A 13,978-nucleotide genomic window follows, 5' to 3' on the forward strand; every position below is an offset into this window, starting at 1 on the left:
GAGCCTCCAAAACCAGCACTTTTAATAGCTCAGGGTGAGGTTTTTCCCTCCTTTCAAATGTTTTTGTTTTATTATATCTGACACCAGTCAAGGAGAGAGGAAGCTCCTTAACCTTAATGCAAATAAAACAGTAGTGCTTTAGAAAAGAAATCTGTTCACTTTATACCTCTAGGGCCAATGGTTCTGACAGACCAGAGAATTTAAAAATAAAATTACTCATTAGTTAAGTTTTTTTTACTTAATCTGTTTAACTGTATCAATCCATTTGAAGCCTGATCTCTGCTTAGGAGGAGTAAAAAATTACCTATAGCAATAAATCCATCTGTCTGTCATGCTGTTTATCTGTCTCTCTGTCTACACCCTAAAGACTTTAAAATGTTGGTTTTTATTTCTATACCATTGCTGAAAATCAATTGTGACATTTTCTGTTTAGGCTGCTAAAGGTTTTGGCAGATAGAACATGGATTTTGTCTTTTGATGGTGAATTCAATTCAGTATTTATTGCAAAGTCCTCAAGTGTTTAAACGTGTGGTGCTAGAGAACTAAAACTCCTGCTGTGCTAAACTCCACCAGGTCTCTTCAGTAGTTCTGCTATTCAAAAAGAATTGGGACTTGTTTCATCTGTTTTTAATAAACGTGAAGCTTGCACGCTATTTGTGTCAGAAGTAAAGCCAACTTCATGTTGCAGTTTGACATGTAGAATCTAACTTTTTAGCTTTTGCTCCTAAAGACACCTACTCAACTTACGATATTGTTATCCTTTGAAAAAGGTGAGGGGCTTGTGCATCATCTTATCTGAACTGTGGCACTGAAATGTGCACATGAAGCGAAAGCCGGTCTGCAAAAATGCCGGTCGTGCAAGAGGGTACACACCTGGACTTGCTTACTGGCCAAGGTGGATACCAGCATTTGGGAGCAGTTGGCTTTGGTCGGGTCTGTCCTGCTGTTGCTAGAGCTGAGGAGAGTCCGATGGAGTCCTCTTCCAAATATTGGAAAATGAGAGGAGGACAGAGCTGGATTTGGTGAGTCAGGCATCATCATCAGCATGGCATCTCCTGCATCATCATGGAGAAACGGTTTAGGTGATGTTTACAGGAAAGGGTTTGGTGATCCCAAACTCCTGCGCCTGTGCCCTGAGCCTCCTGGGAGCTGTAACACCCTGTAGGCATGATTTTGTGTCTGAACAAATGTGCATTAAATACTGTCAGCTGTTAATGGGGGCCATGGAGGCATCACAGGAACTGGTGCATGGCAGATGAGGGAGGGCTATTCCAGCATGGTTTTGCCAAACACACTTGTGCCGCCAGCAGGACTGATGGGCCAGGAGCCCGGGACGTGACCACAGGGACAGCGCTCGCTCAATGACATCCTCGTATTTCTTTTGTTGAGAGATGAGAGAAATCTGCTCCAGGGCGCTCTGCATGGTGCTGCCATTTGGTAAAAATACCACATCACTCGTATGCTGTTTCTGAAGTGTATGGTTTCACTTCTGTCCTGTGAGATGGATGGGGAATTTGAATGTTGGACCGCTTGCAGGGACGTAATTCAGTGGGAAGATGCAGAGGCAGTAAATAAGTTCAGTATTGGAATGGATCAGCTTTTGCCAGTGTTGGCAGCTGGTTTTAGCACCTTTGTGTAAAGCAGGTTCGTGGTAGAAGTATGTATTTTGTTTACGAGATTTATGCTGCTTTCTTGTTTCTCTTAAGATTTTGAGTTAAGGTATTAATGGTCAGAAGCTTAGAGGTAACAAGAACCTAGAGGAGCTTCAGCTGTAGTTTCTCCGTTGAGGCCAGGCAAAACATAACACTTCTGAACTAATACTTTCTTGCTCTAAGAACGACTGTGAAAGTTCACATCAAAGGATCATAAATTGCTACAAAATTAATTTCCAAATGTAAGTCTGTCGTGCATGTGTTTAAGTTTGATTAGGTTCCTTTAAAACAGTTTACTCTGAAAAGCTCTTTCCATAAAAATATGCACAGTGAAAAGTGTTTATGCTACGATGTGGCACTTGCATAGCATTAAAAAAAAAATACTTTATACATTTATTTATTTGCTGTAACATTTTCCTAACCAACTGAGCAAAGTAACTCAAAGATCTGTGGTGTCGTGCTAAAAACCCAAGTGTTAGGCTGCCAAGTATTGATGTTCTCACGATGCTTGTAGACACAAAAAACGAAGGCAAACTGGAATGATGCTGTAGTGCTGATAAAGGAAATGCAGTGTATGGAGATTAAACAGCTGAAAGGCAGACATACTACAAGTGAGTCTGTGCAGACTGCTGTCTCACTAGAGCCAAGCACTTCTTAGGCATTTACTGCATATTTTTGACCTAGTACAGAATGTAGGATATCTAAACGTAATGCATTCAAGACTAGTGTTTCTTAAAAAAGGGGAGAAGGGTGTCACTTTTTTGAAATTAGAGGGTTTTTTGTTGACTGATGCTTCAGAAATGCCTTTAGAGAGCAGAACGAGTGTGGTGCTGAAAAAGAACATAAGCAAACTTGCTTGTTAGATGTTGTTAAAGCTAAGCTGATCATCGATAGAGATTTGCATTATTTTCCCCGTGTGGCATTCGGTAACAACTTTCCTCAGTGCGCTTTTGTTTCAGTTGACATTTGCTTGAATGGCCAAGAGAGTTGGCAAATTTTGTGCTAGTGGTCTTTGAAGTTGTGACTTCAGCCCAAACAGCCTTCTCTTTGTGTACGGCGGGGAGCCCCTTCGCTTTGGAGAGGGATGCGTGCAGCATAAAGCCTAGAAAGGGTCCGTACACTGCAAGTCTTACAATACTTCTTAGCACTTAACTTTAAGTAGTTCAGGTCTTGCAGGAATATTGGATTGCTTTCTGTAAATTTTTAATGCAAGGAGTTGGAGTTCAAAATAAAACAATAAAAAAAAAAAGCAGAAGATTAACCTGAAAGTACTTTTTTTTATTGATCTTCAAACATAGGTTAGTATTTAGAAGGATTTAAACTGCAGTGGGAATTTACTGTCTTCTCTGCTCAATACTATTGTTGTTTCACTACAGGGTTCGAGTGCAAGCTTTCTGAGGTACAAAGAAAGAAACAGGGATTTACTTGATGGATAGTGTTTCTTTCATGTCTTACTCATTCTCACTGGAGTTGTATTAAAATCGGTTATCAATAAGCGTCTGAAAAACTTGACAGAATATGGTGACAAAATATGAATGCTAGGATAGGAAGGAGGAATTTTGTATAAATAAGACAGCGTAAAAGTATCTATTTGTTGTAGTATTTGCACGTTTCACGGTCAGTTGAACTCCTTTTACCATTCACAGTCCGTATCTCAGTAACTGCGTGGGACTGTAGCTTGCATGGTGTATCTGTGACTCTTAAGGGTTTCATCCCTGGCCGTACCCGTCCAAGGGAGCAGCACGGTGCTGAAAGGCAGCCACTGCCATTAAAGCCTTTCATTATTTCTGTGTACACAAAGTCGAGGATGTGCATGAGCAGTTTTTGGATGGAGCCTTGTAGCTGCAGTAGTTTTCTTTTTAATGCATCTTCTGTAGCGGTGGTGAAGTGGAGAAAAGGATGTTGTTCAGCAATAGGGATTGCTTGCCTGACTTTTACGCTGACCTTCCTCAGAAACTGGATTTTTGATGGCTGAAGAACTAAGCACTGGGGGCCACAAGTTCTTTGAAGGGATGGATAAAAAAAAATGAGGTGGAGTAAGGATTTTTAAACAGATCTTGTCATGCAGGTTTTGCTGTGTTTGGCTTTGATGAAGAGTGACTCATTCCCAGTTACAGAAGTTTTGGCCATCTGGATGTTTAATATTGGGGTCAACCTTCTGCCCATCCAGGTGAGGGCTGGGTGAAGAGGAGGTGTCAGGAGCCACCTGGGTGAGCTGTAAGCCAAGGTCAGGGACACATCTTCCCAGCTGAACTTAGCTGCTTCTTGCCGTCCCTCAGATCTGCTGGCTGACCTGCTTTTGCAAGTGCGCTTTAACAGATTTCGAAAACTCCAGCAATTTCAAAGGGTAATAGTTAGCAGAGGTCTCTTTTAGGATGACCTGGCTTGTTTTGACTGAGCCAAATTAGGGACTGGTGACCCAAGCAGAGGTACCCCCTTCACCAACCTGTGCAGCCAACTGTGGGCAGCATGGGCTTCACCTGGAGAGGTTTTCTAATTGATCCGGTTAAACCAGTGCGAGAGGCTGCGAGAGGCATCTCCTCTGCAGTTTGAATGAGGTTTCCATTGTTTAATTTGTATCTGTTAACACTAGTATTAAGCTGAATTAAAGAAAACCACTATTAAATAAATCTGCTTTGCATGTAGCATCCCCTACAATATCTAACTTAATCACAGATGTGCAATATGAAGCTTACACAAGACATCAGAAAAGGTGGTGCTGTGTGCTCCCCACATCAAAAGTAGTGTCTCTTAAACAGAAATTACACGTATTGTACACAGATTTTGAAACAGCAGGTGTTTTTTTTTCCTTCCTAACACTTCCATTTGGAATTTTCTTTCCATAAGAAAATGTGGCTGCATTTTTACACTCACCAATTTATCTGTACCAAATGCATTGCAAAGGAGATAGGCTTTTTATAACATGAAGGGCTTCTGCAACCCGGTTCAGTGGATCATTGGTACATAGCAGTATGTGTGAGCAAGCTCCCGTAGTGTGTACCAATTCTTTCAAACTTGTGTCATATTCAATGGTAAATAGCCATTTTCCCCAGTGATTTGTACTGGTTTTGCACTGTATTATCCATGCATAGTTATACCCAAGCAGAGATTGCTATGCAAGCAGCTTCCAAGGTTGGAATAAAAGGGTACAGTTTACTTTCTGGACCTTTCTTATGTCAGTAGAGCTTGGAACCAAAGGTATGAGAGAGCTGTGTGAACTTGCTCTTTTATAGGATATTTGGCGTAGAGGGATATTATTCCAGTGGAGCATCCTGTTGGGTTTTTGGGATGGGATGTGGGACTGACTTCATTTTAACTTTGAAAAAGGCTGTACAGATTAATGTAGACATGTTCACAATGTATGCTGACATCTGACCGGTTCATGGGCTGGATGTAGCCTGATCTTGCCTGTTGTCGAAATGGTGCAGTTTCGGCTCTCTGTCAGGTTCCCTGGTCCCTTTGGCACAGCTTCTCCTGGCGAGGTGAGAAGGGGTACCCCACAGCGTACTGGTAAGGAGCAGGGGAGGCCAGATGCAGGCACAAAGGGCATCACAGCATCGGTGGCAGCGACTCCTGGCTTACCCTGTATGGCAGAGCTGGGAGGAGGACCCGACAGACCGGTCCTACAGGCTTCATGAGGGAGCCCAGTTTACACAAGGCAGAAAGTACTGGGGTGGTTACGGGGCAATCACATGCCAGCCTGACTTCAGCCAGCAAATGAGCATTGCTATGGTTATTAGCTAACTATTTCCATAATGTGTGTCTCTACAAGTTATAATTAGAGCTAAGCCTGCCCCTAACTAATTACAAGCTTGCTTAGAAGTATAGTTTATATAGAGCTTTTAAAACTTTATATGGGGAAGATAGACATCCACAGGCATAATAAGAATGATGCCTTATTTTCAAAATTACATTTGTAGGCTTTGGTGTCTGCTTCTCCCTCCCTTTACAGTTTGTGCAGGCTTTTTTGTTGCATCCTCATCCAAAGTTTTTGCCAGTAATATTGCCCAAGTTTCACCAACATCAAGCCAGCTATTTTTGAGTTTTCTTCTGAGTGTCTTGTTCTCACTGCTGAGAATAAACCAGATGTTAAAATGTCTGTGAGCTTTGTTTTGAGATCTCTCATAAAAAGAAGATAAGGAGTCTTGAAAGCGGTGAAACTTTTTATTGAACACATTGCTACAAGGTCTACCTAAATAATGAACCATCTATGGAGACTTGCTGCGTGTTTGCTTAGGTGGTGCCACACTTGTACGTCTTCAGCTGGGTCGCTCAGGAATAAAGCGATGCTGGTGGCATAACCCGCTCTGAGCCTGACGCCGCAGGGCAGCAAGCCTGGGTGACGGGGCAGGTGGTGAGTGTGACACGCAGTTGCAAGGGGGGCTGCCGTGGCTGTGGGTCTAATGGTGGCATTACCCACACCCAGGCGGTTGTTGCCATCACCGTGCTGGCCCAGGCCACTCTCTGGGGTGACTCGGGGTGACTGTGTGGCAGAGGCAAGGCCAGATGGTACCGACATGGTCACCACTGCCCTACAAAGGTGTTCTCTTCAGATTGTCTTATTTACTTGCTGTCTTCCATTTCCTGCTTGCAAGTGCTGCTCTCTCAGGAGCAAATAGTGTCTGAAAAGGGAAGGGAACGCAGCGGAGCTTGCAGCGCTCACGCACTTGGCTTTTGGCACCTTTGGTACCAGGGGATGCTCACATAGCCTCCATCACCACTGCTTATCGGGGAGAAATAAAAAAGTGGGGTGCCTAACTCTCATGGGGAAACACAGAGATAACTCCTGCAGCTGAAGAACTCCTGCTCCTTGCTTTTGTCTAGCCATTTTTGAATTTGGTATTTAGTTTGATTATTCAGGTCAGATCAGATTTAGGTCAATTGTGATGGATTTTTTCCAAATCCAGTTCCCTTGATTCCTACTGTAAACGCTTACCAGATGACACAATGTGAAGCTGGAACAGACTTGAGCTGTGTGATGACCGAATAAAATCTCAGTGGGAACCACTTCCACGTTCCTGAGATCAGTTTCTCATGTAATAAATTCTGTATCCAAAATTGTATCACATACTTTTCTGACAAGAGTGAGGGGTTTTTTTCTAACGGACAAATCCCAGCAGAGCTATTTATAAGAAGCCTCTCTCTTGTGTTTGCACTCACATGCCTGTTGCTCAGACCTACACTGAAGAACAAATACAAGTAAAAACTTCTCCATGTCCTTGCCAGTGCTTTTGGATCCACCCTGTTTGGTCTGGTCTGACATCCTCCACTACATTTCTTTGATATTGTTCTGTTGGAAAGAGTTGCCATAGGAAGCCACCATTAAACCCTTCTCCCCAAAGGAATGATCTGGATTTATATAGTGACACCTTTTCTTTGCAGACTGTTTCACTCCTTTGTTCTGCTTGATCCTCTCCTGGCCGTGAGGGATGGAGAGGAGTGATCCAAGAGGGATCATGCCAAGCACCATGCTATGGCTAACACTGGCAAAGCCTGGTGCAACATGGAGTAGCCTAGATGGCAAGTGCCCAGGCGGTGCACGGGGCTGTCCTTTGGCTGGGGAGGAGGAGGAGGAGGCCAGTCTGTTTCTCGAACGTCATTCCCGGCATGAGAGAAGCTGCTCAAGTTGTTTTTTTAAGTATTAAATTTAGAGTTGCGTTCTTTCACTGTTAGTTTCTAAAATGAAATCAGAAAACGTCCAGAACTTCTTCCTAGAGCAACCTACAGCTCCTTCTTCCGTTCCAGCCTCTTCATTCATTTCCTGATACAGGAGCGGGAAGCCTTGACCCAGACTTCCCTGAGTTGTGTCCTGGCTCGTGTATCATGATGATACATGTTTCAGTCTCTTCTGCATTAAATCAGACAGGTGAGACCTGTGCTTTCAGTTTTGAAAAGTCCTGGTGTACGTGGGGCACAGGGGACAGCGGGTTCTTCTGCACGTGGCTCCTTGGTGGCTGTGAAACCACGTTAAATCATCGTCCCACCATTCAGCTGCGTGATTAGATGTTCTGTGCATACCTCAAAATATGTGATGTTTTAAAGCTAGATTTGCTATTTAAATAAGAGGTTCGCCTTAATTGGCTGTTACAAATTACAAGCAAGAAGGAATGATTTATTGCTTATAATTAGAAATGAGTTACGAAGGGGAATGTTGGTAATCATAAAATAAAGCTTGGAATACATTGATTTCCAGATGGCTGGCAGTGAATTTGCTCTTTAATGTATAATAGACAAGGGGGAAAAAAAATCTGTCATCCATCTTTATTCCTTGATGGATTACTTGTATGAATCTATAGTTACCTGAATTTTGAAATACTAGTTTTGCCTGCATAATTGGATGAGAGAAACTTAATGTGCGTGGTGGTATATGCTATCAGAGGTGGTAGAAGAGGTGATTTAGTATTTTGCCTAGCATGATTTTTGTCCTTGTAATGTCAACAGGGAAGATCTAACGATATATCTGGCATCACCTTTGGGTATAACAATCTCAGTGGATTGTTCTCAGAGACTGCAGGTTACTAAGATGTGTTTCTTTTCATCTTTTGCCTCATTAGCTGTTTTTATGAGGTTGAGATTGATCAAAACACCTGTCCAAAAGCAAATATCTGTGATCCTCGTTTCTTGAGTCTAGAAAAATATACTCGCACCAGATACAGACGGCAGTGCTACTGCTGAGAACTTTTCAATAGCATAATCCTTCTGTTGAGATGATAGTGTGTTCGTTCAACTTTTTAAATTTAATATCTGTTACTGTAGTTCCAAGCGTGATTTAAAAATTATTTCTGTTTGCTTTCTCCACTAATAATGGTGCTTTCTGCCATAACAGATGTGTTCTGCACTGTTACCACTTGAAAGACGGCACTAAAAGATAGTTAGACATATTCGGATTGTCACCACATGAGTTGTCTCACGCCCATGTTTTAAAAGTGACACTGCCATTAGACTTGCTTAACTGAGACCATCATGGTTACTCATTTACCTTCATTAAAATGCTTCATAGCTTCCTTATTTTAAGTAGCTTTTCCCAGCAAGGTGCACATTTGCCTTGCTGCCATCATTTCATCTGGAAAAATTTCCATGGTGAAAGAAACAGCATATTTTCAACTAATAATTTCCTGACCTGTGGAGAGATGAGCTCATCAGTATCTTTATTGACAAACCCAGGAAGAAGGTGTGTCGACCAGAAATATTAGATCAGTCAGCCTTTCTTGTCCTGGAGCAATTGTAATTTCCCATGGTCTGCAGCAATTTCCTTTATAAGCAGATATGTGCAGAGATTGTTTCGGATCTGCTGCAGTAACATCATTTCATTTGGTCGCAATAAGGTGGCCTTAGATTTCATTCTTTTCATTTTTTGTTGTCGAAAATCTTTTGGTTTAGTCAGTGGAAAGAACAGCAAGTTGCTATTTTACAGCATCTAATTGAAGAACGAGCGCTGCAGCTATGCAGAAAAATACTGCCTGCTCCGAGCTGGGTTATTGAAGACAGTTATTGTGGCCTCTGCCCCTCGCTGAAAAGCCTGAAATAGGTGTTCAGGATACGTTAGCAAAAATCCTGCTTTTCAGAAGCATTTCGGTGACTGACGTAGGTGCTTAGTACCGTGCTGATAAACATATCCTGTAGTGAATGATAGCGATGCTTATTTTTTGGCAGTTTACTCCTGTGGGTTTCGATCCCCAGATACTTAAGCCTGGGTATTTGCTAGAAGAGGCCAATCTCATTAGCACTGAAGATGTTTCTCAGCATCGCGTTGTCTGATGCTGCGCTGATGAAAGCGAAGGTCCTCTGATCCAGCATGAAAGAAGGCTGAGTGGGAATCAGAAGTGGGAACAATTTCTCATTTCACTCTAGTTTTTGTTGTCACTTCAGCTTTGCTTTTTTTTCTGCTTGAAACGGCTCTTTCTGTAGTGTTGCTTGCTTGGATACAGGAGGCAAATGCTGGCTGTGTATGCACAGGCGTGTTGGAGCAGAGTTAGAAGAAGCTGGCTCTTAACACATCCTGACCATGTTGCCAAGGTGTCTGGCACTATCTAGGAGGCTCAGACCCTGCCTGCTGCTCCATCAGTCACGTCTGCACAGCTGGCAGCTCTGGGGTTAGCTCTGAGGGACCTGGACCACGCTGTGCGTGAGGTGAGCTCGTTGCAATGTGGACATGCCTGTCAGTTGGTGTTGTTTTGTCGGTGGTTGGGGTCTCTGCAGCCCTGTCACTGGGGAGGGTGATTCAGGGAAACTCCTCGGGGCTTTCACACTGATGGTGAGCTGGTTGGGTGAAGGGCTGGTCAGCCTGGCCTTCAGAAAGCCCAAAATACTTGCCTGCCTTATATTCAGGCACAGGTGGTTTCAAGGTGTGAGGATGCTCTGCCTTTCTGCAGATCATGATGTTGTCTGTGGTTGTGTGTAGACTTTTCCCAGTGTGCTAGAGTGCACCCTTCCACTCCAGCCCGTCCTCAAGGCTTCCTGCAGCCGTTCCTTGGTGTCACAACCAGCCATGGCCTTGGCCATGCACCTTGGTTGCCTCTCTAGGGGAGAGAATGACCTTTGTGAGCACCCGGCTGTCAGCCAGGAGCAGATGTAGGAGATGGTGGGATCCATAGCTGGATGTGCAAACCCCAAAGTGCTCTGGTCGCAGTCGTGGTTGCAGTCTCTGTTTTGCCCTCTGGAAAACAGCGGTGGTCTGAGTCCAGGAGGGTCACCCCTCAGTCCTGACCTAATGGCACAGCAGCACGTCTGTGTCTCCTGACGCAGCTGTGTTTCCCAGAAGAGAATTAAATCCTTGCAGAGAGGTAATTCCCAGCTTTCCGGTAAGGATAACATTGATGGTACCTAATTAAAGGGCGCTCTTAGCTGGGGTAAACATTTATATTAATTTCCTTCTCACGCAGATGTCTGGTAAACTGACCTTCTGAGGCAAAACCATCTGGCCTCAGGTGGGAGGAGGATCTCGGCCAGCGTGGAGAACCTGACCAGTCTCTTGCCGAATCATTTCTCAATAGCTTTTTCTGTCACTGAAATGGCAGATGTATGAAAGGCCTGTGGTATGGATGCATACATTTTATGGGCAGTTCTCTTAGATGACCTGCATAATTACACTGCAGGCTTGTGGCTGCGGGCTCCGTTGTATCTGCTTTCCATCGCGTATTCTGGGATCATCCGCATATAAAATTAGCATGGGTGGTAAGCAGCAGTAAGATGTTCCCTACTTGGATGGATTAAATTAAATCCAGTAAGAAACAAGAGCTTTGGGTGACTTTCCAAATTACTTGCAGGATTGCACTGAGGAGGTTGTTGCGGTATCGTAAACCTTTTTGGTGGGCGAACAGCCTGATGCAAGTGAGGTGGTTTTATTACCTCGCAGTGCTCTTTGTATTTTATGTACTGTGCTGTGTAATCTTTTGTTATTAAATAATAAGCAAAATAGAAACAGTTGTTTCTCACAGCCAGCTTGTTTTTCAGAGAAATTTGCTCACTTTGAAAGTTCAGTCTGTGTGATCTCCAGCCCTGTCAGGAGCTATTATTCTGAATCTTCTTTTAAATTGTTAAGCTGGAGGACAAACCTAGATGTTATCATGCAGATCTCAGCTGAGAGCGGAGTGGATTCGGCAGGGAGCAGCCTCTGATGCCATGTACCATGCCATTAGTTTTTGTCGAGAACGTGTCAAGATTATCTGCTCCCAGTGTTATGTGTGTTGGCTGACACGAGCATTTGTAGAGCTGTGTAATTTTTGAAGTAGTTTGAAATGCGGATATAACACTTGGTGCTGTGAAATCTCTTTTTTCCCCTTTTACGAATCACGTCGCTGTTCAGAAAGTTGCTTGTTTTGTTACTCCCTGCCACAAGGTACTGTATTAGTTTGCAAAGGTCATAATGGAAGTGCCTCAAACAAGTCGTCAGCATAGACAGTGAACAACTACTGAAGACCAGTTGCAACATGACATTTTCAATAGAGACTGTTGGTGCTTCAGTAGATACGGGATCATATCTCAGTGCAGGATATTGTTATTTATGGAACTTGGCAACCCTGAATTGGAGCTGGACCGTGATGGACAGGATTTTTCACGTGCAGTGTGTGTGTGCATCTGTGTACTTAGTAGCCTTTTAGAGATGAGGTTGACTCATGCACAATAAAAGTTGGATAAGATACATCAGCTACTAGTTTTTTCAAGGCGCTTTTTTCATCATAACTATTCAAACTTATCCCAGCCTCAAAATCAGTCGTCCTCTTCCGTGAAGACACTTTTTTTCTGCCCTCTGTGGTGCAGCCAGACAGCAGAAGGAGCCCGTATCTGTAGCCATGGCAGCCAGTAATTTATTGCTCCATATGGCTGGTGTGGCAGCAGCTGCTCTGGTTTAAGGAGGTCAGGGCACCGGGGCATTTAAAAACAAAAAACCTCGCTATAAAACCTTCCTAAATGGTTTTGTACAGTAATAGTAGGGTTCTCCATAGGCATAAGGAGAGTCAAGGGAGAAAAATTAGCTTACCTATTTATGTATTAATAACTTTTATATAATTTTAATCAAACACATTATTTCATGGGGGGGAATAAGTTTTTTGTCTCCCCTTGCAGTGGTTTAACCTTTTTTCCGTTTTCATCGCTGGTGTTTGCAGGTAGCACATCGTGTGGCGGCACAGCGAGCTGAGCTGTGCCGCCCACAGGGCGAGTGACCCTTCCAGATCTGTGCTGCAGCAGGTGCCCACCAGCCAGAGCAGGAGCAGCATCCAACCCGCTGCTTTTGGATGCATTAGATATTACACTGAGAGAGAAACCGTATCACCCGGATCGAATGGCAGCGCTATTCTTCTAGCAATAAAGATGCATGTTTTGTGAGCAGTTATCTTGGAGCAGAAATACAGCTTTAATTTCAGCTGGGTGTGAGAGTCACTCACCGCTGAAAAATGGTATAGAAGGGCTCTTGGATTTAGCACTAAAGTTTGCAAATAGGCTTTTCATAAGCGTGAATCTTTTTATTTTCATTAGGGGACCATTTTAATTAAAATGAAACTGGAATGTTTACTCTTTGCTTCCTATAGCTGTGATTGTTTTCCTCACTGTGTGAGCACATGTATAATTTGTTCTAAAAGAAATGTCAGCAGTTTCTGATTACCTTGTGAGTCTTACTCAACAGCTTGATTTTAATTGGGGGGAGGAAAGATTTCAGGGTGCTCCAGGGAGGTCTGATGTCTTTTGGTAGCAGGAGGAAATAGGTGCTATCTTTGGTACAATGTTAATTGCAATAATCACTACTACTGGTTTAAAATAAAAGTCCTTCATTTCTTACCCCTGTTATTTTTTTTCAGTCATGTCAATGAAATACAACCTGTTTGGTAATTAGCATCCTTCAGCTACATAACCTTTTGACATTGCTGCATCTGTATGTTTGTAAGCATCTAAACAGGGTGACTTTCGGAAAACAGTACTTGACAGTAAGACAGTAGTCTTAAAATTTTAGGCAATAGGGAAGAAATTTTTTACGGTGAGGGTGGTGAAACACTGGAGCAGGTTGCCTGAAGGGATGGTAGATGCCCCATCCCTGGAAATGTTCAAGGTCAGGCTGGACCGGGGCTCTGGGCAACCTGGTCTAGTGGAAGGTGTCCCTGCTCATTGCAGGGGGGCTGGACTAGATGGCCTTTAAAGGTCACTTCCAACACAAACCATTCTGTGGTTCTGTAAAAACTCTACAATTTGGATTAGATAAAGGAAAGAAAAGGCCAGGCACATAAGGGGGAGTGCGTCCATGCATTCAAATACATTCTCTCTAAGCCCAGAAGTCCACCAGGACTTTTATGTAACAGATCGTTTATGTGGGTCAAGAGTATCTCTTTCTTGATCTTTTTGATAATTCTGAAATATGACAAGAAATATCTGTAGCAGAATAATGTGTTCTGGTCCTTCGGTGGTACAGCTCCTGAAGCATTCCTGTGGCTTCTTTTTGTTTAGATCTACTTTAAGGAGGCACCTTGGACTACTTTGGTTGCCAAAGTGCCTTTTGAGCCTTGTGAAGCATTTCTGAGATGACCAGTTTCTGAACCTTTTTGGAGCTTAGACGATATTTTGTATTTTTATATCGTCTTCTCCATCAGGGATAATGATCTGAGTCTCCCCTGCTCATTCTCTGGGATTCTGTTTCTTCCTGCTAATTATTTGAAATAAACAAGTAGGAAAACAACTGGTTTCTGTGTGTTAACAGGGAGGAATGACTAATAGAAAATTGAGGGAAAGATACAGCTTATCATCAAAGACTGTATCTCTGGAGACATAAATTGGTATTCATTAAGTTGTTTGCCTAGACTTAGTTAAAAGATGTACTTAGTTAAAAGATGTCTGAG

General features: G+C 43.1%; 1 protein-coding gene across 2 annotated transcripts in view; it reads left to right on the plus strand.

Annotated features, from left to right (window-relative positions):
- BRF1 (BRF1 RNA polymerase III transcription initiation factor subunit) overlaps nucleotides 1–13,978 on the plus strand; it is a 175,809-nt gene that overhangs the window by 151,930 nt on the left and 9,901 nt on the right. The window lies entirely within an intron of this gene.

Source organism: Falco peregrinus, chromosome 1 (assembly GCF_023634155.1).
Source record: "Falco peregrinus isolate bFalPer1 chromosome 1, bFalPer1.pri, whole genome shotgun sequence".
In the NCBI taxonomy this organism is placed as follows: Eukaryota; Metazoa; Chordata; class Aves; order Falconiformes; family Falconidae; genus Falco; species Falco peregrinus.